At 34.2% G+C, this 23,433-nt stretch overlaps 1 protein-coding gene across 2 annotated transcripts in view; it reads left to right on the top strand.

Moving 5' to 3' along the window:
* ken (ken and barbie) overlaps positions 1 to 23,433 on the top strand; it is a 139,629-nt gene that overhangs the window by 2,028 nt on the left and 114,168 nt on the right. For both annotated transcript variants that reach the window (XM_069818979.1, XM_069818978.1), the window contains exon 2: positions 1,290 to 2,071. The gene's annotated coding sequence lies outside the window, so the exon portion shown is untranslated. The remainder of the gene's footprint in view (positions 1 to 1,289; positions 2,072 to 23,433) is intronic.

Here is a 23,433-nt window from a genome sequence, read left to right as displayed (position 1 = left end):
ATATGGCTTGCGTTACGTCACCAGACGACGGGCGGAGTTGGTTCATGTGAACATGGTCCGAAATACTGTTTTCTCATATAATATCCCTCGGAAAGAAGCGAAAGTGAATCTCGTGGCTGTTCCTTTTTTGTTGTTGCAAGAAATGCCTCGGAATTGTTACCGTAATCCGTCGATGTAAATAGGTCGATATCTTGTGTACTAATTTTAGAGAGTGAAATGTTTTGTTTTCGCCAATGTAAGAAACATATTATCGGTAGGAATTTCGTAAAACTGTATTATTAATTAACTATTTTCAGACATTTTATTGTTGTGAAAGCTTCATTGCGTACTTTAATTAATTTGTTTGTTTGTTTGCTTATTTCTTTATAACAAAAAAAAAAAAACATTATTTCTATTAACTTGTGAACATTTTCCACTCAGGTTTTTAACTGTAACTTTATTCTGGCAATAATTTAAGAGAAATAACTATTCAATTAAATTTTTTATACTTAATTCTTGACCAAAATGTTTATTTATTTACTTTATTTGTGGACTTAAACATTCATATTTCTTCTTTGAAATCCCTGTAAATTATTTAATGTTACACAAAATAAAATTCTCGTTAAATATAACAATTTCGGTTTATACCTTTGTAGTAGGCCTACTATGCAACTAGAAGTTTCAAATAAGAGATTTATAGTAGGCCTACTATTCATGTCAGCGTAAAATTTCACATATTTAATCGTGAACGTTTAAAATTAACTTACGTATCTGCTCACCTCAAAGAATTATAGTTTATTTTCACTGTTCTTTTTCCTGTATATGGCAACGGATGTTGTAATAACATACTACGTCCATATAATGTAACATATTTATTTATTTGGAAAATAGAAATTATTTATCTAAATATTGACTAAATAATAATTTGCTTTTAAATTACCAGCAGAATTTCTTTAATGCTGTAACTTTCTTATAGACCTACATACAGTAGGTGATATACATGAAACGAGACTTATATTCATTTACTTATTGAGACTAATGTAGAGGTGACAAAATACAGCAGAAAATATTTTATTTGCAAATTGAATATTCGTTTTGCAGAGTATTGTAATAAAACAGATCCAAGATTACAAATTTGGGTACCAGAATTTAATTCATAAATAGCTATTTTCAGTTACAAAACCACAAATTTGGTGAAATTATTATTATTATTATTATTATTATTATTATTATTATTATTATTATTATTATTATTGTTCATATATACGAACAAATATTAGGCTGATATTAATTATTAAATTTTGTTCCAGGTTGTTGAATATAAGACTTCTCCCAGGATTTCATGCAAACACCAGCATGTGAACTCTTGGATGCAAGATCTCAAAGGAGATCCCATAAATTGGATTAAGTGATGAAACTAAGTGCATTAGTGCAATTTGAAGTGATGTGTAATATGAGTGTGGTGTGAACACACTGAAGAAGTGACACCCAATAAAAAAAAAATATGGAATTAAAAAGGCCTATGCTTAAATATGACGAATTTGTCTTTGATATCAAAATAGGCATAAATATAGCGATTTTATCACTTTCTACTAGTAGAGTTATTTTCACAAAAATTTGACGTACATCGATAACAAAAGTACAAATCCTGTGTTTATGTGCTCTATTATTTAATAACAGACAAATGCCCCGGATGACATAACGTACAATTGTGTTGTAATTCGGAACATATTTCTTCGGATGTTTGTTTGTTTATTTTTTTTTAATTTTCCTAGAACTGTGATGACACTTTAAACACTGTAAAATATTGTGAGACACATCAACATTTGTGTTTGTTTGAGTGGATATTTTCAGTTGTCTCTGGACATATTTTGCGAGGTGTTATGTCATCAAAATGGCAGTGAAGGAAAGTATAACTTTCCTCCTTTCAGTGTTTACTAGTGTTAAATCTGGATATGACAATAAGAAAACTTGTAGTGAAACATCTCGAGGATTTAAGGAAACCTGATAACATTGTGTTCAGTGCTCCTTATCTATGGAATTAACTGCTTGGAGGATTTTACAGCAATTCACAGGATAAAGCACAAGGCTGGTAAGTAGGCTGCTCAAATATTCTTTCAATAGCAACTCTGAATCCACGGAGTAAAGCCGATAAGATAAAATGGTTTCATATTTTTGCTAAAAGAAACTTGAAGTTCCTGGAAATTAATTACTACTGTAGAACCCGGAGTTATAAGCAAAATGCCCTGGATGTAACATTCCGGACCATATGTGAAAGCAGTTAATTTGGTGTAGGCCTAGGCCTAGATTTTTACAGATCCTCTGCCCTATGCACTTTGTTTTACATAGCGGAATTTTTCAAAATGAAGAGATAATTTATATTTCTCAGGTCTTCACTTAATATTATGCAATTTTCAAAACTTTTCATTTTACAGGACTAGAATTCTTTAAGAGGCCGGTGGTTTGCAAGATTTTATAATTTAAATTGTGCCGAAATTGAATGTGTGTACAAAAATTTTATAGAGAAGATATAAGTCAAGCTTAGGTAGCCACATAAAATTACAATTTCGTAAATTCTCAATTATTTTAAAACTATAAGTTTATGCTAGTGATTAATTAATGTGGTAATGATCATAACATTAATGTAATACAATAACTAATAATAATAATAATAATAATAATAATAATAATAATAATAATAATAATAATAATGGAATGTTCCTGTGTTCGTCCATGGTCTGCACATTAGGTTAGACTTAAGTTTAAGACCTTTTCTGGCACTTCATAGTCATCCTATCATAATATCGGGGCAGCATAACTCCGTCTTCCAGGCGCCCCAACCTCAGAAGTGAGTTACAAATAAGCCATTGCCAGGAGACACGAGAAATGTCAAATGACAATCTGATGACATTGAAAAAAATAAATTAATAATAATTATTATTTATTTATTTTATTTATTTGCCGGTTTTTAAGGAACCCGGAGGTTCAATGCCGCCCTCACATAAGTCCGCCATTGGTCCCTATTCTGAGCAAGATTAATCCAGTCTCTATCCTCTTATCCCACCTTCCTCAGATACATTTTAATATTATCTTCCCATCTACATCTCGGCCTCCCCAAAGGTATTTTTCCCTCCGGCTTCCCAACTAACACTCTATATGCATTTCTGGATTCGCCCGTACGTGCTACATGCCCTGCCCAACTCAAATGTCTGGATTTAATGTTCCTAATAATGTCAGGTGAAGAATACAATACGTGCAGTTCTATGTTTTGTAACTTTCTCCATTCTCCTGTAACTTCATCCCTCTTAGCCCCAAATATTTTCCTAAGCACCTTATTCTCAAACACTTTTAACCTTGTTCCTCTTTCAAAGTAAGAGTCCAAGTTTCACAACCATACAGAACACCCGGTAATATAACTGTTTTATAAATTCTAACTTAATAATAATAATAATATTAATAATACTTACTTACTTACAAATGGCTTTTAAGGAACCCGAAGGTTCATTGCCGCCCTCACATAAGCCCGCCAGCGGTCCCTATCCTGTGCAAGATTAATCCAGTCTCTATCATCATACCCCTTACAACTTACTTACTTACAAATGGCTTTTAAGGAACCCGAAGGTTCATTGCCGCCCTCACATAAGCCCGCCAGCGGTCCCTATCCTGTGCAAGATTAATCCAGTCTCTATCATCATACCCCACCTCCCTCAAATCCATTTTAATATTATCCTCCCATCTACGTCTCGGCCTCCCTAAAGGTCTTTTTCCCTCCGGTCTCCCAACTAACACTCTATATGCATTTCTGGATTCGCCCATACGTGCTACATGCCCTGCCCATCTCAAACGTCTGGATTTCAAGTTCCTAATTATGTCAGGTGAAGAATACAATGCGTGCAGTTCTGTGTTGTGTAACTTTCTCCATTCTCCTGTAACTTCATCCCGCTTAGCCCCAAATATTTTCCTAAGCACCTTATTCTCAAACACCCTTAACCTATGTTCCTCTCTCAGAGTGAGAGTCCAAGTTTCACAGCCATATAGAACAACCGGTAATATAACTGTTTTATAAATTCTAACTTTCAGATTTTTGGACAGCAGACTGGATGATAAGAGCTTCTCAACCGAATAATAACAGGCATTTCCCATATTTATTCTGCGTTTAATTTCCTCCCGAGTGTCATTTACATTTGTTACTGTTGCTCCAAGATATTTGAATTTTTCCACCTCTTCGAAGGATAAATCTCCAATATTTATATTTCCATTTCGTACAATATTCCCGTCACGAGACATAATCATATACTTTGTCTTTTCGGGATTTACTTCCAAACCGATCGCTTTACTTGCTTCAAGTAAAATTTCCGTGTTTTCCCTAACCGTTTGTGTATTTTCTCCTAACATATTCACGTCATCTGCATAGACAAGAAGCTGATGTAGCCCGTTCAATTCCAAACCCTGCCTGTTATCCTGAACTTTCCTAATGGCATATTCTAAAGCGAAGTTAAAAAGTAAAGGTGATAGTGCATCTCCCTGCTTTAGCCCGCAGTGAATTGGAAAAGGATCAGATAGAAACTGACCTATACGGACTCTGCTGTATGTTTCACTGAGACACATTTTAATTAATCGAACTAGTTTCTTGGGAATACCAAATTCAATAAGAATATCATATAATACTTCCCTCTTAACCGAGTCATATGCCTTTTTGAAATCTATGAATAACTGATGTACTGTACCCTTATACTCCCATTTTTTCTCCATTATCTGCCGAATACAAAAAATCTGATCAATAGTCGATCTATTACGCCGAAAACCGCACTGATGATCCCCAATAATTTCATCTACGTACGGAGTTAATCTCCTCAAAAGAATATTGGACAAAATTTTGTACGACGTCAACAAAAGTGATATTCCTCGAAAGTTACCTCAGTTCGTTTTGTCCCCCTTTTTAAAAATAGGTACAATTATGGACTCCTTCCATTGTTCTGGTACAATTTCCTTTTCCCAAATAGCAAGTACAAGTTTATAAATTTCGCTATATAATGCACTTCCACCCTCTTGTATTAATTCTGCTGGAATTTGATCGATACCTGGAGACTTGTACTTTTTCAGATTTTCTATCGCAATTTCGACTTCTGAAATTGTGGGTTCGGGTATAAATGGCTCAGCAGTTTGTATTTCAATATCGTCCCGATCATTTCTATTTGGCCTATGTACATTTAGTAGTTGCGCAAAATAGTTTTTCCATCTGTTTAGGATTGATGAAGAGTCTGCAAGCAAGTCACCATTCTCATCCTTGATCACATTTACCCTTGACTGATATCCGTTCTTAAATTCCTTTATACCCTTATATAAATCTCGAATGTTTTTATTCTTACTATTTGTTTCTACCTCATTCAGTTTTTCCTTCAAGTAACCTCTCTTTTTATTCCTAAGTGTACGACTTGCTTCCCGTCTTTCATTGAAATAATTATCTCTATTCTCCTCAACTGGATCCTGTAAGAATTTCAATTTTGCCTGTTTCCTTCTTTCTACTACCATGCAACAATCTTCATCAAACCACGGTTTCTTTTTCTTAGTTTCATAATAACCTATGCTCTGCTCAGCTGCAATTTTGATACTATCTCTGATATTTTCCCACACGCTATTAACATCTAATTCTTTCTCAACTTCGTCGAACTTTCTAAAGTGGCAAACCTATTCGAAATTTCGACCTGATAATTTTGCTTAGCTTCCTCGTCCTTTAATTTCAAAATATTGAATTTAGTAATATTAACTTGTTGCTCTACTCGCTTGGCTACTGATAATCTTTCTCTTAATTCTCCAATCACCAAATAATGGTCAGAATTACAGTCTGCACCTCTGAAAGTTCGAATATCTACTATACTAGTATGTCTCCGTTTATCTATCAAGACGTGATCTATTTGGTTGTGTGTCAATCCATCTGGAGAAGTCCAAGTATATTTATGTATATCCTTATGGGGGAATGTTGTACTTTTGACAATTAAATTTTTCGATGTGGCAAAGTTGACTAATCTAACTCCATTGTCACTACTAATTGCGTGTAGGCTCTCTTTTCCAATAGTTGGTCTAAAAATATCCTCCCGTCCTACTTTAGCGTTGAAATCCCCCAATAAAATTTTCATATGATATCTAGGGAACTGATCAAAAGTATGTTCCAATTCCTCATAGAAGCTATCCTTTATATAGTCGTCTTTCTCTTCTGTAGGGGCGTGAGCATTTATAACTATGATGTCGCACCATCTACCCTTAAGTACTAAATATGATAACCTGTCACTGATAAATTCGACCTTTTTTACTGCTGATTTTATTCTTTTATGTACAAAGAATCCTGTTCCTAATTGGTGATTATTGTTTCCTTCCCCATAATACAACAAGTAATCTCCTATTTGTGATATGCCATTCCCATCTAACCTAACCTCTTGTACTCCCACAAAGTCTATTCTATATCTAGCTAGTTCTTTTGCTACTAATGTTACCCCTCCTGTTCTATAAAGACTAGTTACGTTCCAAGTGCCAAATCTCAAAACCTTATTCCTTTGCTGTGGTCGTGCCAGAGAATCAGTCCTATTCCGAGGCTTACTGTAGGAATTCGTAACAAGCTGTTTTTTACGGTGATGGGTTGTTAGCCCTTCGCCCAACCCCCAAGCTGGAGGACCACCCCTTATCGGCTGTCCACGACTGCTTATTCAATATATTCGCAGCTACCCTCCATATCTGGAGGCCGTCTCCTCTATCCGCAACCTGAGGACGCGCCATGCCGTGGTGATAGGGACCCACCATACATGGATACCCCACCTCCCTCAAATCCATTTTAATATTATCCTTCCATCTACGTCTCGGCCTCCCTATAATAATAATAATAATAATAATAATAATAATAATAATAATAATAATAATAATAATAATAATAACTCATATTTCGCATACTTTCAGTGTACGAAAATATGTAGTATCTGTAGATAATTTTATTAAAATAGACTATAGTCTGAAATACAGCCTTTAAGACATAATTTACGTAGACTACTAAGTAGCTATCTTAAAATGTTCAACTAGGAGATTCCAAACTTCAGCAAAAAGATAATTAATTATAATTTAACAACAACAACAGCAATAATAATAATAATAATAATAATAATAATAATTTGTATTTCGCGTAACTTACTTTCAGAGTACGAACATAATGTAGTGTCTGTTAGATAATATTAATAATATAATTTGAAATACAGCCTATGAGACATAATTTACGTACAATTTATTTACTTAAAATACCGAACTAATAGACTTCAAACTTCAGGAACAAGATAATGAATTACTATTTAACAACAACAACAATTGTTAAACTAAAACAAATGTTTTCAATAATATTACCTCTTTGCTACAACTGAATGCTTACAATAAAAAGTTTAATTTCTTTTAATATTTGAGGAGAAAAATTCGCTCCGGCGCCGGGGATCGAACCCGGGTCCTTGGTTCTACGTACCAAGCACTCTGACCACTGAGCTACGCCGAATTCAATCTACAGCACCGGATCGAATCTTCCTCCTTCAGTGTTTCCCTTTGTGGCCTGACTCCATTCGCTCCGGCGCCGGGGATCGAACCCGGGTCCTTGGTTCTACGTACCAAGCGCTCTTACCACTGAGCTACGCCGAATTCAATCTACAGCACCGGATCGAATCTTCCTCCTTCAGTGTTTCCCTTTGTGGCCTGACTCCAAGTTACGCATATAGGCTATGTTGACGTATATGGTCAGAGCGCTTGGTACGTAGGGTTCGATCCCCGGCGCCGGAGCGAATTTTTCTCCTCAAATATTAATTGTCAACATTACAGAGATTATTCTGTAGGACAAATTAATAAATCCTTAATATTAATTTCTTTTGTAATGAGATTGTACGATGTCCAAAGTAGCATAAAAAATTAGTAGAGATTTGAGCAATTTCAATATTTCAAATTAATTTTTACTTTTAAAACCCCCTACGTACAGTACATAGAATGGTGTATTCAGATATCACTGTCAACAAGGCATAGCCATTAGTATAGGTCATTTATTTTATTTTATTAAATATATGTACACGTGTTCCTAAATAAATATTATTTTCAAACATTTGGTAGTACAACACACTGAGCTAACAATGTTATGAAATACGCAAGACAATTTTAAAAGAAAAGAATAATTCAAGTACCTATGTGCATGCCTAAAATTCTATATGTAAAACTGTTTACAAAAACTAAAAACTCTACAAAAGAAAATTTAGCTCAAAGTAAACTAAATTCTGTGATAAGTAATTAAATAAATAAAGGAATGAACAATGTTAAGTTTATGTACACACAGAATTTTTGGTAAAGGGATGTGGTCCATTTGATTCTCCCGAAATACTTTTCCGTCAGGGTCGCCCATAGGAATTGTGCCCTCTCCCAGCACAAACAGTTGTCATGACCCTCCCTTCTCGCCAATATTTTAATGAATGTTGAAGTTTTATAACTTAAATACAGTACTAAGACAACAAGCTAAAGAAATTTTGTTACAATGTTCCCACAAAGAAGAAAATAACCCTTCAATATAGTAGTCTACTTGTTTCCCCCCCCTTTTAGTTGGTTATTTAACGACGCTGTATAAACTACTAGGTTATTTAGCGTCGATGAGATTTTTGTGAGATGGAACCGAGGATTCGCCATAGATTACCTGACATTCGCCTTACGCTTGGGGAAAACCTCGAAAAAATCCAATCAGGTAATCAGCCTAACCGGGGATCGAAGTCGCACTCGAGCGCAACTTCAGATCGACAAGCAAGCGCCTCATTTCATTTATTATATTCCATAGATCTTACATTAGAAATGAAGCTTTAAGATGTGGAACAAGTCAAAATTTTACAAAATTACAATTACAATTTTTACAATTTTACAATTTTGCAATTTTCTACAATTTTTTTTTACAATTTTTTACAATATTTTGGCGAGATGTAGTGAGATGAAGTGAGGCCCGAGGATTCGCCGAAAGATTACCTGATATTTGCCTGAGCAAATCCAGTGGCCTGCCTATTTCTTAAAACTTGTTGAAAACATAATTACCATTTCAACATACAATAGGCCTATATGTGATTAAACATAATTCTTATTTCATGTAAAAAAAAGTTTTGTAAATATTTTGTGTCTTCCTCTCTCCAATAAAACATCTACTTGAGCGGAGTCCGCCTTTACCCTGTGGGCGGCCCTGTACCCGTATGTGTGCATAAATTATCAAATATTTTCCATGTATAGGCAATTTTTCTGCTCACACATTTTTTACATTTACATTATAGCCTATTTTACTCGGATTTATGAAGAAGGCGATATTTACGTAACGGCCACTGGAAGAGAAATCTGATTGTTTAATACGGATTTGTAGGCCTACTTGATGGCTATATAGGCTTAACCTCCTTATAACTAAATTTACGTAAGCTATCTAGGACCTACTCAGATTTAATTACAAGATAAGTATTACAATTATAGCAAAGATTCAGGGTTAAATGTAAATTGTATATTACATAATATCATTTGGAAACAAATGTAAATATGACATTATATACCAAATATTTCATGGTCGACTATTTTATATTTATGCAATTAAAGACACTTTTCGATAAAAAATATTTGCATTTATATTCTTGTACTTCTGCAAGAAAATGTAATAGATACGAAAGGTGTTCTTTTCAAAACGTCAGATTTATGTAATAACTTGGCATTTTACTTTATGTTTATGATAATAGAATGTGAAAAGAGGAATAATTAGTTTTAGTACTTGAAGCTTACGAAGATGTCAACATTATCCGTTCGTCTATAACTCAAAAGGAAGATTGTTTTAGTACTTTAAGCTTACGTAGATGTCAACACTATCGTTTCTTCCGTTGCTGAAAAGGAAGATTATTTTAGTACTTTAAGCTTTTGTAGATGTCAACACTACTGTTTCTTCCGTTGCTGAAAAGGAAGATTGTTTTAGTACTTTAAGCTTACGTAGATGTCAACACTAACGTTTCTTCCGTTGCTGAAAAGGAAGATTGTTTCAGTGCGTGAAGCGTATGTAGTGTTTAACCTATCTTCTGTTGCTGAAAAGGGAGATTTTTTCAGTACTTGAAGCTTACGTAGATGTCAACACTAAATTTTCTTCTGTTGTTTCAACGTGTGGATATATGTAACGAATTGTAACATATGAGTAGAAAGAACATTTTTACCACATAATATGAAACTCTTCAGCGACAGACAGTGAAATCTTTACCGAGAAAACTCTCAAAGTGATTTCAGTTTTCTGCAGTAGTTAAGATAGTAATGAATTGATGCCTGACAAATTAAGAAGACCTACAGTTAATTATACCGATTGCAGATTTTAATACGAGTATATTTCTAAGCATATTTTCACGAATTATTTCACATATTTTTCATACATTTTCGGGCTCTATAATTTACTTAAAAATAAAATTAGCTTTATCTTGTGCATGCATCCCAAAACATCCACATGATGTCAGCTGCTTCTAGTAGTATGGTGACATGAGAAGTGAAGAGAAAGAAAAGGCTGCAACTGAACTTTAGGCCCTTAATCTCTTATAAAACAAGCTGACTTTCAACACCATGAAGCAGTTCCGTAGGAAATTATTGAGCACCTATATAGGATATAGAAATTATAGGATAATAAGATCATATCTATTTGTCTAGTACCCCAATTATTCAGATTCTTTTCTTGCGTATAAAACAGGTTGGTGACTCCTGACTTTTTTTAGTTTTGTCTATTCCTGGTAAAAATTAATTTTATTGCATGTAAGCTGCCTTTAAATAAATACTTTGTTATTGTTGTCATTTAATCCAAGTGGTATTTTATACATGATTATTATTCCTGTTGTTCACCGACTTATACACAGACGCACACGAATAAACAGATGTAAAAATACAGTATCGGAGCGTGTGGGAACACTGCTAAACTGCATCGCGAACTGTTGACTCGCAACTTGCTCTCCGTACAAAGTGAAGATAGTATGATCGCTGTACACCTAACTTGTATGCAAAGTAACCAAACACAGGACTCTAATGATAACGTAAGGCAGCACTAACGGATGAAGAATAATGTGTTAAAATCTAAACATTTCTAGGCTATATAACCAAAATTTCCAACTTATATTTCATCGAGTGTTGTTTTGGAAAGGATTTTGTATATACAGGGTGTAACAAAAATGGATGTCAAAACTAGGGAAATATTTCTCACATGTAGGGGATAAAAAAATGTTATATGAACATGGGTCCGAAAACGCTTTATTTCGTTGTTAGAGCTCTTTTTCTAAACTCTGCTTACATTATATGATATGCAAACTAATTAGTGTTGAATGTCATCATAGATATCGTGTATTAATAACCTCACATCGGAACAGTATGGTTACTTATAGGTGGTCTTGTTTACCCCTGGTTAGAATAAAATTACAGATGGGGTGGGGATGGGATGATGTACTGTACATTCTATTTCTGTGTGTCTCCCACAGTTATTTTTTCATTGAAAAATCCATAGTGATACTCGTGGCGGACAAGATCGCAGTTGGGGTTTTTCTCTTGACGTTCTTCCGTTTTTCCCCATATTAAGCATCTACATCACTCAGTCACCATTTTTCCATTTCGTCGTCATTCCATAGCATTCCCCGATCGCTGGCTGGCGACGCAAGGAGGGGGCTGGTGTATAGACGAAAGGGTGTTGCCTGCTCGAAATCTGGGTACGCAGCGAACCTCAGTGCAGTCAGCCGGTGTGGGTTTGGGAATGCTCCTAGCTTGAGGGTTAGCGCAATAGATCGTAACAGGTCGCAGTGGTGGACCATAGTGTCCCCCTCCCCGTAAATTTCATTCCATTCCTACAGTTCTGGTGTTCAATGTTTTGGTATGGGATATAATATACACGATAGCCGTGGTGGCATTCCACACAAAAACAAAATATCTTATGCATCATACACTGTAAGCAGAGTTTAGAAAGAGCTCTAACAAGAAAAGAAAGTTTTTCCGGACTCATGTTCATATAACATATTTTTATCCTCTACACGTGAGGAATGTTTCCTTGAAGTTTTGAAATACTTTTCATTACACCCTATATAAGAACAGGTAGTACACCACAAAGAAACAGTCGGCCTGGTTGGCGCAGTTGGTATAGCGCTGGCCTTCTATGTCCGAGATTGCGGGTTCGATCCCGGGCCAAGTCGATGGCATTTAATTGTGCTTAAATGTGACAGGCTCATGTCAGTAGATTTACTGGCATGTAAAAGAACTCCTGCGGGACAAAATTTCGGCACACCGGCGACGCTGATATAACCTCGGCAGTTGTGAGCATCGTTAAATAAAATATAACATAACAAAGAAACAAGAGCATAAATTATGCTAATTTTACAACTGCAGCATGTTTACTGTTAGTAAAAGTAAGTCTGTTTACTTTTAAATTCATAGTTCTACTCGTTTGCAGTATAAGTTTATTGATTTTCGATGAGACGATTAAATTTAACATTAGCCTACTGCACGTTAGAATAGGAAACAGAATAGCCTTCAAGACGAAATTATATGCACTAGACCACTCGAAATCAAACTTCAATATACAGCCCATGACTAAAAGTCTATCGAAAAAGCTATAACCTACCATTGTAACAAGTAATTTAATAGTACTTTAATTTTATGGATCGTAACACATTACAGATAAAATACCATTCCTAACTACTACAAATGGCACAGAATGTTGCTATGTCTATAAGCTTAGTAACAATATCATCGCTGGCAATATTTATATCAATATTAGTGTACTTTTATACCATTTTTTTTTCCTTTTTACAGTTTTTCATTCTAATGTCATTACGGATATCGTATAGCGGAATGTGATAGTCTACATACATATTTTTCTCATTTTTACGTTGGAAATTCAACCAATACTGCTTGCTGAGACATGTATGTTGAGGTTGAGGATAAAATGAGTTTTAAAAAATCGGGCATTTACTCATTAATCAATAAACGTCAAAAACAATTCCACATCTGTCTGTCCACAGAACAGTGTAAGAATTTTTACAAAAATTTTCTTCATTTTAAAGAATATAACAGGACATTTTTATATGTGATAGTTTTCTTTCCAACCGTGAAGTCTGTAAAATATGACGAGTTAAAAAAAAACAAGTTTAGTTTTTAACAATATTCTGCGATATGAGTGAGGCATATGAATTACAGGTATTTATTCCCCATTTATCTTATGAGTGCAGGTCTGTTTTTACTGTCTTGGATATTATATTAGAAACATGATACAAAGACGAAGGAATTTTTATATTAAGACCTACCCAGTATTTGTCACTAATATGAGTAAGATAACGAAGGGATAACATGAGGATATTCAATACCTAAATTTTATCATACTTCCTTCTGTTAGTTCAAGTCTATTGTATAAATAAATTATATATGATGAGAAGTATTAATTCTCGTCTATTGGTGTTTACACATATCCTTCAAATTCATAATCGAATAATTATGCCACTTGTAATTGCCTGTGCGTCTGTCTAAAACTCTAACGGTCTTACTAATAAAAACTCTATATACAGACGTTTAACTGTCTTATACTTATACAATGAGTAGCTCGTTTATAAGTCGTGTGTAAATTCCTTACTAATAATCACTACATACGTCGTGTATAACAATATAACTGTTACACAGCTATGTCATAGTTTCGTCATTACTTCGTTACGAAAGGTAATAGAATATCTGAGGTTCTCTATTGCATCTGGTAGAGCGTTCTAGTGTGACATGTTAAGTATCGATAGTACAACTGGCTCTGATAGATTACCACACTATATTCTGGGCAAAGAGTACAAGCTACAGGAATATTATTCTAATTATTCTGTGCCTTTGGTTTGTACTTCTGTGGTTACAAGGCAACCATCATTATAAATGACAGTCGATAAGAACAGCTGTTAGAGGAGCGGCCATTTTTTCTCTATTTATAACGCTTTAAACAAGGAGTTTCGTGTGTATAACTACTGCAAAGCAATTCCCATTGTATAGTTACAATCTGTTTGTACGTCCATAGCTTATTCACGGTTTATTAGTAACGTTTTCTGTCTCAACTCTGCATAAGTCTCGTATAAAAACAATACAAGGTTAATTAGTAAGACTGTAAGACATCAACCTCTCTAAAGAGTATGAATCTGTATATATTTTTTCAAACATGTGTGATCAATGACCACATAATGTAATAGAAAGTGAACAGTGCAGAGAAATTTCTAGATAAATTGTTCTCAATTTCTGCAATATCACTGACCTTCACCGAAGTGTGGGTCTTCTAAAGACTTGTAATCATTCTGTGTATCCTTTCCACCGAAAATCATTAGCAGGCAAAGGATTTATATGTAAATACATATTTACTTATAAAGCTAATATAATTTATATTTTGCATTATCTTTATGTTTCACAATGTGTAGGGTTGAAAAATCCTACTTTTATTTTCCATATTTTTCCATATTTTAGAGTTTAGTACATATTTTCGTTAATTTCCATATATTTTCCATATTTCATATAAAACAGTCCATATTATATTAGGTTTAACAATAAAACAAAACAAAATTCCATTAACTTTTAAAAATACATTTCAACAATAGAGATTTAAACACATGTTCAGTAATCCCTTTAACATCAGAGTTATTTGAAAATTAGCAGTCCTATCAACAATGGGAAAGTAAGTTACAAAACTGTATTAATTTAATTTAAAATTTTTAACAGACTTCAGTTGTGCAGCTCAACAGTTAAATGCCAGTCAGAGTACACATAGGTTCAGTTTTGTAAATCATACTATAAAGACGGTAAATATGCCAAAAGTACGTCATTCAGTCAATTTAAAATCAAAACTAACAAGTTACATTTCAGAATTTAAAGAAGATGGTTTATCAACTGACAATAAAATATTATTTTGTAATTTGTGTCAGTGTGCAGTATCATCTACACAAAAGTTCCTGGTGCAACAACACATTACAACTAGTAAACATCAGGCCAACAAACAACTAAATTCCAAGCAGAGACAATTGTTTTTAACACAACCAACAACATCGAATGTAAGATCTGAGTTTAACATCGACCTGTGCCGTTCTCTCATCTCTGCTGATATTCCTCTCTACAAACTAAAGAATAAGGTCTTCAGGGAATTCCTTGAAAAATATACTCAACATACAATCCCGGATGAGTCAACACTTAGGAAGACGTATGCTCCATCCATCTACGATGAGACAATACAGAAGATAAGAGATGAAATTAAAGATAGTTCAATTTGGGTTTCCATTGATGAGACTCCCGACAAAGAAGGTAGACTTGTTGGTAATGTAGTTATCGGTTTGTTAAGTGAACAATATTCTGAACGAATTCTTTTACATTGTGATGTTCTAGAAAAGTGCAATAACAAAACTATAGTTAAACTGTTCAACGAAGCTATGGGTATCCTGTGGCCAAAGGGTATTATGTACGATAATGTGTTATTCTTTATTAGCGATGCTGCCCCTTATATGGTCAAAGCTGGACAAGCATTATCTGTTGTATATCCTAAATTGACTCATTTTACTTGTGTGGCGCATGCATTTCATCGTGTGGCAGAAGTGGTCAGAGACAATTTCCCTAAAGTAGATTTGTTGATTTCATCAGTGAAAAAAGTATTTCTCAAAGCTCCCAGTAGAGTTAACGTGTTGAAAGAAATGTACCCTGAAATTCCATTGCCACCAAAGCCAATTTTAACTAGATGGGGTACATGGCTAGAAGCAGTTGAATATTATGCCGAACATATAGACTCTATTAACAATGTTCTCCTTGCATTGGACTCTGAAGATGCAGTCTCAATTGATACTGCGAAAACAGTTACCTGTGACATAAGTGTGAAGAATGACTTAGCTCACATTCAGCATACATTTTCATGCATCATAAAAACGCTCAAAAGTCTCCAAAATAGGCACCTTTCACTATCTGAAAGTTTTGAAATTATAAATAGTACTGTGGAACAACTGAATCGTGGTAGAGGTAAAGTTGCAGATGCAGTAAGAGCTAAGGTGGACACTGTACTTTCAAAAAACCCTGGATATGAAGAACTACAAAAGCTTGTTGCTGTGATGAGTGGTGAATCAACAGTGAAGATTAACTTGGACTTATCCCCAGCAGACATTGTGAAATTGAATTATGTACCAGTTACTTCTTGTGACGTCGAACGCTCTTTTAGTCAGTATAAATCTATCCTCAGAGACAATAGAAGAAGATTCACTTTTCAGCACTTGAAAGAAATGTTTGTAACCTATTGTTATGGTAACAGACAATAAAAATTGTGTTTTGTTGAAACTACATTGGAAGATAAGGTACGTCCATTATATTTTTTGTTTAGTTTGATTAAAATGTACCAATATTTAACGTACATAGTCATTTTTTTATAATTTTAAGTCCATATTTAATTCCATATTTTGGTAAAAATCCATATTTAATTCCATATTTTGGTAAAAATAACTACATATATATTTACATATTTCATATATTTTTAGTCCATATAAATCCGTTCCCTGATCATTAGTATAACAGAACCAACCTGCAACATAATGCATTTTTTAAAATAAAAGTGATTTATAAATACAATAAAATATTAGGCCTACTTCATATCGTCGGTTTACAAGCAAAACAGATTAAGTCAAAAATATTATGAGGAAAAAGCGTATATAACGTAAGTACATAATATAGCCTAACTAAACACATAAAGAGAAACAACTTACTAAAAATAATGTTTTGAGGAGTCAGTTTTGTTAAGAGCTTTCAAAATCCCTTTTTCTCAGAGATAATATTTTTTACTTAATGTTGTTTTGCTTGTAAGCTGACAATCTACCGTTATTCTTTATTAATAAATGGAAATTCAAGACGAAAGAGATTTATTACAATGTAAAAAGAAGCAAGAAAAATTGAAGGGTTAAAAAAGGCATAAAGCATTAACTTCAATTATCTGAAATATAAAAAGTAGGCCTAGTTAGAAACATTAGAACTATGGTAGCCTAAATGACGAAAATGATGATACATTATAGCTACCTTATTTCGTAACAAATAAATCTTATAGTATAACTATAACAACACGGCTCCCTTTTTCGCCCATATGTTTGGGATAAAAGAAGACAGTGTGGGATTAATAAAGCACAGTGTTCTATCCCCATTACTTAAAGAACTGCTTGCTACAGAAATGTTAAGCAATTTTACTCCTTTACAAACATTTATTAATAGTATAATATCAAAAACTCTTTTTTTTTCACCTATCTGATGAGTAAATAGAAGACAGTGTAGCGCTGATACGAGTATTGTATTCACTGTTTTGCAGAATGCAGTCTTAGAAAAAAGTTTTGTCGCACAGATACCTTATAAGTCTCAGAAAGGAGGCAGTGCGCATGATCAGACATACAACGAAACAAAACTAATTTTATTACTACCTCAACTAGACCTTCTCTTGCGAACCAGGTCGCTAGTCCCCTGATCATGCGTGTATTATACACACTATTTAAAGGGTGTAATCGATATTTTGTTATTTGAATTGTTGTATCAGTGAAGAACTGTGTTGTGTCAGTGAAGTGTGTTGTGTAAGTGAAGTGTGTTTGTGTTAGTGAAGTTTTATAGTTTATAGTGGCAGTGCAAAATATTTGAACAGTGAAATGTTTTTGAAGTGTTTGTGAAATCTGGATAGAATCAGTGAAATTTGTCGTAGTTCCAGTGCAGTGAGTGAGTTGACAGCGAAATGAGTATAGTGCTGAAAGGTACTTGTGCAGGTATGAAAATATCATACTCGTGGGTTTTAGTTCGAACTTAGGGTTAAGATACAAATTAGATTTATTTTAAATGTTATTTTAAGTGATCGTACTTCATTTAATTTAGGATGCTCCTTGTTATTATTATTATTATTATTATTATTATTATTATTATTATTATTATTTATGTCTCGTGATCAGAATATTGTACGAAATGGAACTATAAAAGTTGGAGATTTATCCTTCGAAGAGGTGGAAAAATTCAAATATCTTGGAGCAACAGTAACAAATGTAAATGACACTCGGGAGGAAATTAAACGCAGAATAAATATGGGAAATGCCAGTTATTATTCGGTTGAGAAGCTTTTGTCATCTAGTCTGCTGTCAAAAAATCTGAAAGTTAGAATTTATAAAACAGTTATATTGCCGGTTGTTCTGTATGGCTGTGAAACTTGGACTCTCACTTTGAGAGAGGAACAGAGATTGAGGGTTTTTGAGAATAAGGTTCTTAGGAAAATATTTGGGGCTAAGAGGGATGAAGTTACAGGAGAATGGAGAAAGTTACACAACGTAGAGCTGCACGCATTGTATCCTTCACCTGACATAATTAGGAACATAAAATCCAGACGTTTGAGATGGGCAGGGCATGTGGCACGTATGGCGAATCCAGAAATGCATATAGAGTATTAGTTGGGAGGGCAGAGGGGAAAAGACCTTTGGGGAGGCCGAGACGTAGATGGGAAGATAATATTAAAATGGATTTGAGGGAGGTGGGATATGATGGTAGGGACTGGATTAATCTTGCTCAGGATAGGGACCAATGGCGAACTTATGTGAGGGCGGCAATGAACCTCCGGGTTCCTTAAAAGCCAGTAGGTAGTAAGTAGTAGTAGTAATTATTATTATTATTATTATTATTATTATTATTATTATTATTACTACTATTATTAATTATTATTATTATTATTATTATTATTATTATTATTATTATTAACTGTATTTTTTATTAATTGTGTTTATTATTATCATCATTATTGAGTGTAATTAGTTATCACTGCCACCGGGTATTTACCCATTTGCAGTGTAAATAAATACATACACATACATTCACTACCTCCTTTCTGGGATTTATAAAATATCTGTGCGGCAAAACTTTTTTCTAAGACTGTACATGTAGGTACTACAAAGTGTATGAGAACTTTAGTAATCTGTCGGCTAATCACTTAGCTTTGACACTAACTTCAATTACACGGACGAATTTGGTGTTGAACAGAGACGATTCAAATCAGGTCACGTTTACCTGACGTTATCTTAGGTTTGACAATGTAAAAATAGATTAAGTTAATTTAGATTGATTCAATATAGAGATAAAGTCTTTTTTAAACTCCACTTACAACTAAGACACGCAACGTATTCATTAGGAAGATGTCGCAAGATTCGTGCATTATCATCTAATAAAATGCAAGTATTGGTAAAGTACCCTATTTGTCATCTCTCTGTGATTCGTAGCCACGAATTTTATGGAGTAATGTTTTGGATTAACGAAACGAAATGAGCGCATTGCTAGTAAAATGCCTATACAATTGAAGAGTCCACTGCAAGAATGATGGATGTCACTTTCTTGTCGAAAATGAACCTAGACTGTCAATGCATAGCTTAAGACATATAGAATGTCCATAGAGAGTTATATGGCATTAACACTGATAGTCATTGTCCAGTAATGATCGGAAAATCACAGTTAAGCTTCGAGCGCTAAGCATTTCAAACTTTCAATTGCTTCTCCTGCAAAATGTATTCCAAATGACATCCATCATTCTTGCAATGGACTCTTCAATTATGAACACAACTCATGTTGTCTAGCTAATTTCTGAAATAGTAAAAACTTGTGCTCAGACAGTTATCCAAAGCACATGTAGGCCTATAAGCTCCTTTTGTTTCTGGCTGGGTGAGAGAAGGCCTGATGGCCGTAACTCCGACAGAATAAAATAAATAAATATATTATTATTATTATTATTATTATTATTAATAGACATAATTAGGCTACAAGAGACAAGACGGGTTTAAACACAAGGTTAAATTAATTTAGAAATAATACAATTTTAATGTTTACAATTTTAAATTACATGAATTATGGGGGAATATAAAGTTTTTTTTTGTCCGAAATCTGAAGTATGGAATGTTTCTTTTTAGGCTATGAAAGAATTTTCTAAATATCTCAATGTTTCCGAGTTGTGGTCAAAAATGCGCACCAGCACCGTCTTTTGGTAAGTTTGTTGCTCATTCTCAGAAAATTAAAATGTTCAAAACATTTCCCTCACAACTAAAAAAACTATTAAAGATAATTGCATTAAATTTTGCATGGTTATTGCATATCATGATCTACAATGCGAATTAATAACTTTGTCCAATTATTAACTGAAAAAAAAATGTTTTAGTAAACATGATCAGGTACATTTAAAAAAATACTACTTACACTGCAAATAATTTAATGATATTCATTCACGTTGTTGCTACAATCTTCTGGAATAGCCAGGATAAAAGAGATTTAAAAATTTATAAAATGATGAGAGCTAGGAGAGAAACGGTAATTTGTTATACAAAAAAATGTCAAAATTTCGAAAATTTAAAATATGGCAAAAAATGTGTTTTCATTTTAATATAAGTAGTGGTTCTTGTAAATGAAGATGTGAATAATAAGCTCGTAAATGTTTTTATTTAATTCAAGAAAGAAGACTTGAGAAAATGGGGAGGAGGGATAAATTTACTTAGCTTTCATATACAGGGTGATTCATGAGTAATGACTCATGCTTTAGGAATCAGTTCTATAGGCCATTTTGAGCATAAAATGTCATATGGACATCGGTCCGATTATCAACCGTTAAGGAGTTACAGCTGATTAACTCCTACGAAAGTGCCAGTGGCTTTGAGTATAACTGAGAGTTAGTCATTTAAAATACAAGAAATATTAATTTAAAATACTGCATTAGTCATAAAATAAACAAACCTCATTTTGGATATACTTGGCCGCACGGATGTGAATGGCGCGCTACAGCGTAACGTTCCGTAATCTTGGCACGACTATCTCTGATGTGCGTAGCTGATAATCATCCGACCTATCTTTCCCTTTTCCCCCGCACTTCACATCACAGCGCAACCTTCCTTTAGTTTATGTTCCAATGTTTGTATTACGATGCAAGCAATTCTAAAGCCTGATTCACAGTATGACGTTTGGATTTTTACGAATTACTTTTAAATTAATCGTCGGCAACTTTGCTGATTAGCAAACTCTGGGAGCTGTATCGGAGCGGCGACACGCGGAAACACTGTGCTATGCCAGCGTATCGTTTCAAATGTTTTAATTTAAGATTTAATATGAAGAGCTTGAAAGAGGATCTAATATTTTGAAAGGAGGTAACTCAATATATATACAAACAAGAAAAAAAGTTTAATGAACATGGGTCGTAAAATTAATATCTTTTGAAGAAACATGGACTATGAAAATGGTATTGTAACAACAACATAGAGTGAGTTGGTGTAATTTGGGTATAGAAACAACCGTTTTTTAAATTTAGAGATCCATAGCCTCTTACCATGATAAACTGTTCCAGTTAGTTTTTCTATGTGTTAGCACTGTGATCTTCTAGAATGATTTCATTGCATTTTCAAGTATATTGGCCTCTGCTTATAATAATAACGACGCTTTATCAATATCTTAGGTTATTTAGCGTCTGAATGAGATGAACATGATAATGGCGGTGAAATGAGTCCGGGGTCCAACATCGAAAGTTACCCAGCATTTGCTCATATTGGGTTGAGAGAAAACCCCGGAAAAAACCTCAACCAGGTAACTTGCCCCGACCGGAAATCGAACCCGGGCCACCTGGTTTCGCGGCCAGACGCGCTAACCGTTACTCCACAGGTGTGGACCCATATGTTAGTACATGTATCCTAGAACAATATGCAGAGGTTAGGTAGGCATTTAAAAATTTTAATTTGACCTAACAGGATAAAAAAAAAATTCAGCCAATGCTTAAGTTCTTGATAAGGTTTATTTTGTAAACTTAAAACATCTCCCATTAAAATCAGGAATAGAAAACATTTCGGATATTTGTCTTTCACCAATCCTTAATTTGTGTACGTGACATGATCTGGAACGAACACTAAGTTAGTTGCAATAATTAACCTATAATAATTATACCCAAATTACCCCACGTTTGTAAATTGTAATTTACTAACAAACTTTTAATAATATACGTATTACTACATTTATTAAAAACATGTTCTAAACATGTGTAATGTACACTTGCATGAATTTGGTTACTATGTCACAGCTGGTTCCCCAGCAATATTGCTTTGAATGTGATGCGTCATTTCATACACTGGAAAATAAAAGTTTTTTTTTTTTTTTTTTTTTTTTTTGTGATCAACGCAAATTTTTAACACTCCATGAGGCAAATTATCCCGATCCCCCCTCCTATCTTTTAATGTGAGTTCTTTGTTAATTTATTTTCGGGTGTCACATCCGCCTGTGTACTCTTTGTTTACTGCATTGCAAAAAGCTCACATCAGAAGATATACCGTTGTTTCAATACCTACAGTATTTCCCAGTTTTCTTTCTTCAAAGACATTATTAATTTTAGGTCCCAAGATTTTTAAACTTTTCCCTTCTTTTTATGAATACTACTACGTCTCAAAATATTAAACACTTCCTTCTTAACACCCCGTAGCCTACAGTTTGTACATTACATTTCGGCACTCAAATTATTTCCACTGCTGTGATTACAACTGCAACTATTTAAAATAAATGCTTACCAATTACATTGTGATGGCTTTTTATTAACTTACATCCATGAAAATGATTTATTTCGCCGTGTAGAAACTCTTGTAAAAATTAGTTTTTCTACGCGACGTAAATTACGTAAGAAGAAATTGTGAACGGGAAAAACGTTCGGGACAGAAGACGATATCAGATGATAGACAACATTAAGATAATGGATCATATGCTGAAAGAAGAGGAAGGCGGAAAAGAGGGAAGATTGGAGAATGCTGAGTTTGTACTGAAGGACCTACCCTTGGACAGAAAACTATGAATGAACAGAACAACCAGAACCAGACGTAATCTGTATTGGACTCAGTTCTATTATTTCTTTCAGCTCTCTCAAATACACAGGGTCTAATTCCATCCTTGCGTGACTTTGAAGCAAGAGTTCCTGGGTTCGGTTTCCGACTGTACTAAAGGAACTTCTCAACGGTGTAGGGTCTGTGACGGGGTCTACCAGTTTGGTGATCGGAAAATTGAGATAGGAAAGCCGTGGGAATTCGCAGCACCCTTATCCCTATCCCTTCTGGTAGTTACACACTTGAGTACTAGATAGCAGGTGCTCTACTCGGTCAGCCCCTAATGTGGCTGTTGCGTCATGGGGTTCTAGTTCAAGAATACAATGGGAAGGGGAAAAATAATTCGGAGAGGGGGACTAGATATAGCCATCGCCTGCAGAGATCAAGCCATTAAGATCTGTCCTGCATCCATGCTTACCATTTGGCAGCCATTCTTCATTAGGATATTCTAAGTTTAAATCTAGTCAGACTTAATAACTTTACCATTGATGAGAATTTCTAGTTTTAAGGCTGCAACCTTGGAGTCCCTAAATTTACTCGGTTTTCTTTCAAGTTT

Source organism: Periplaneta americana, chromosome 2, assembly GCF_040183065.1.
Source record: "Periplaneta americana isolate PAMFEO1 chromosome 2, P.americana_PAMFEO1_priV1, whole genome shotgun sequence".
NCBI lineage: Eukaryota > Metazoa > Arthropoda > Insecta > Blattodea > Blattidae > Periplaneta > Periplaneta americana.
Note: the sequence above shows the minus strand (reverse complement) of the source record. Positions and strands in the feature narration are given on the sequence as shown.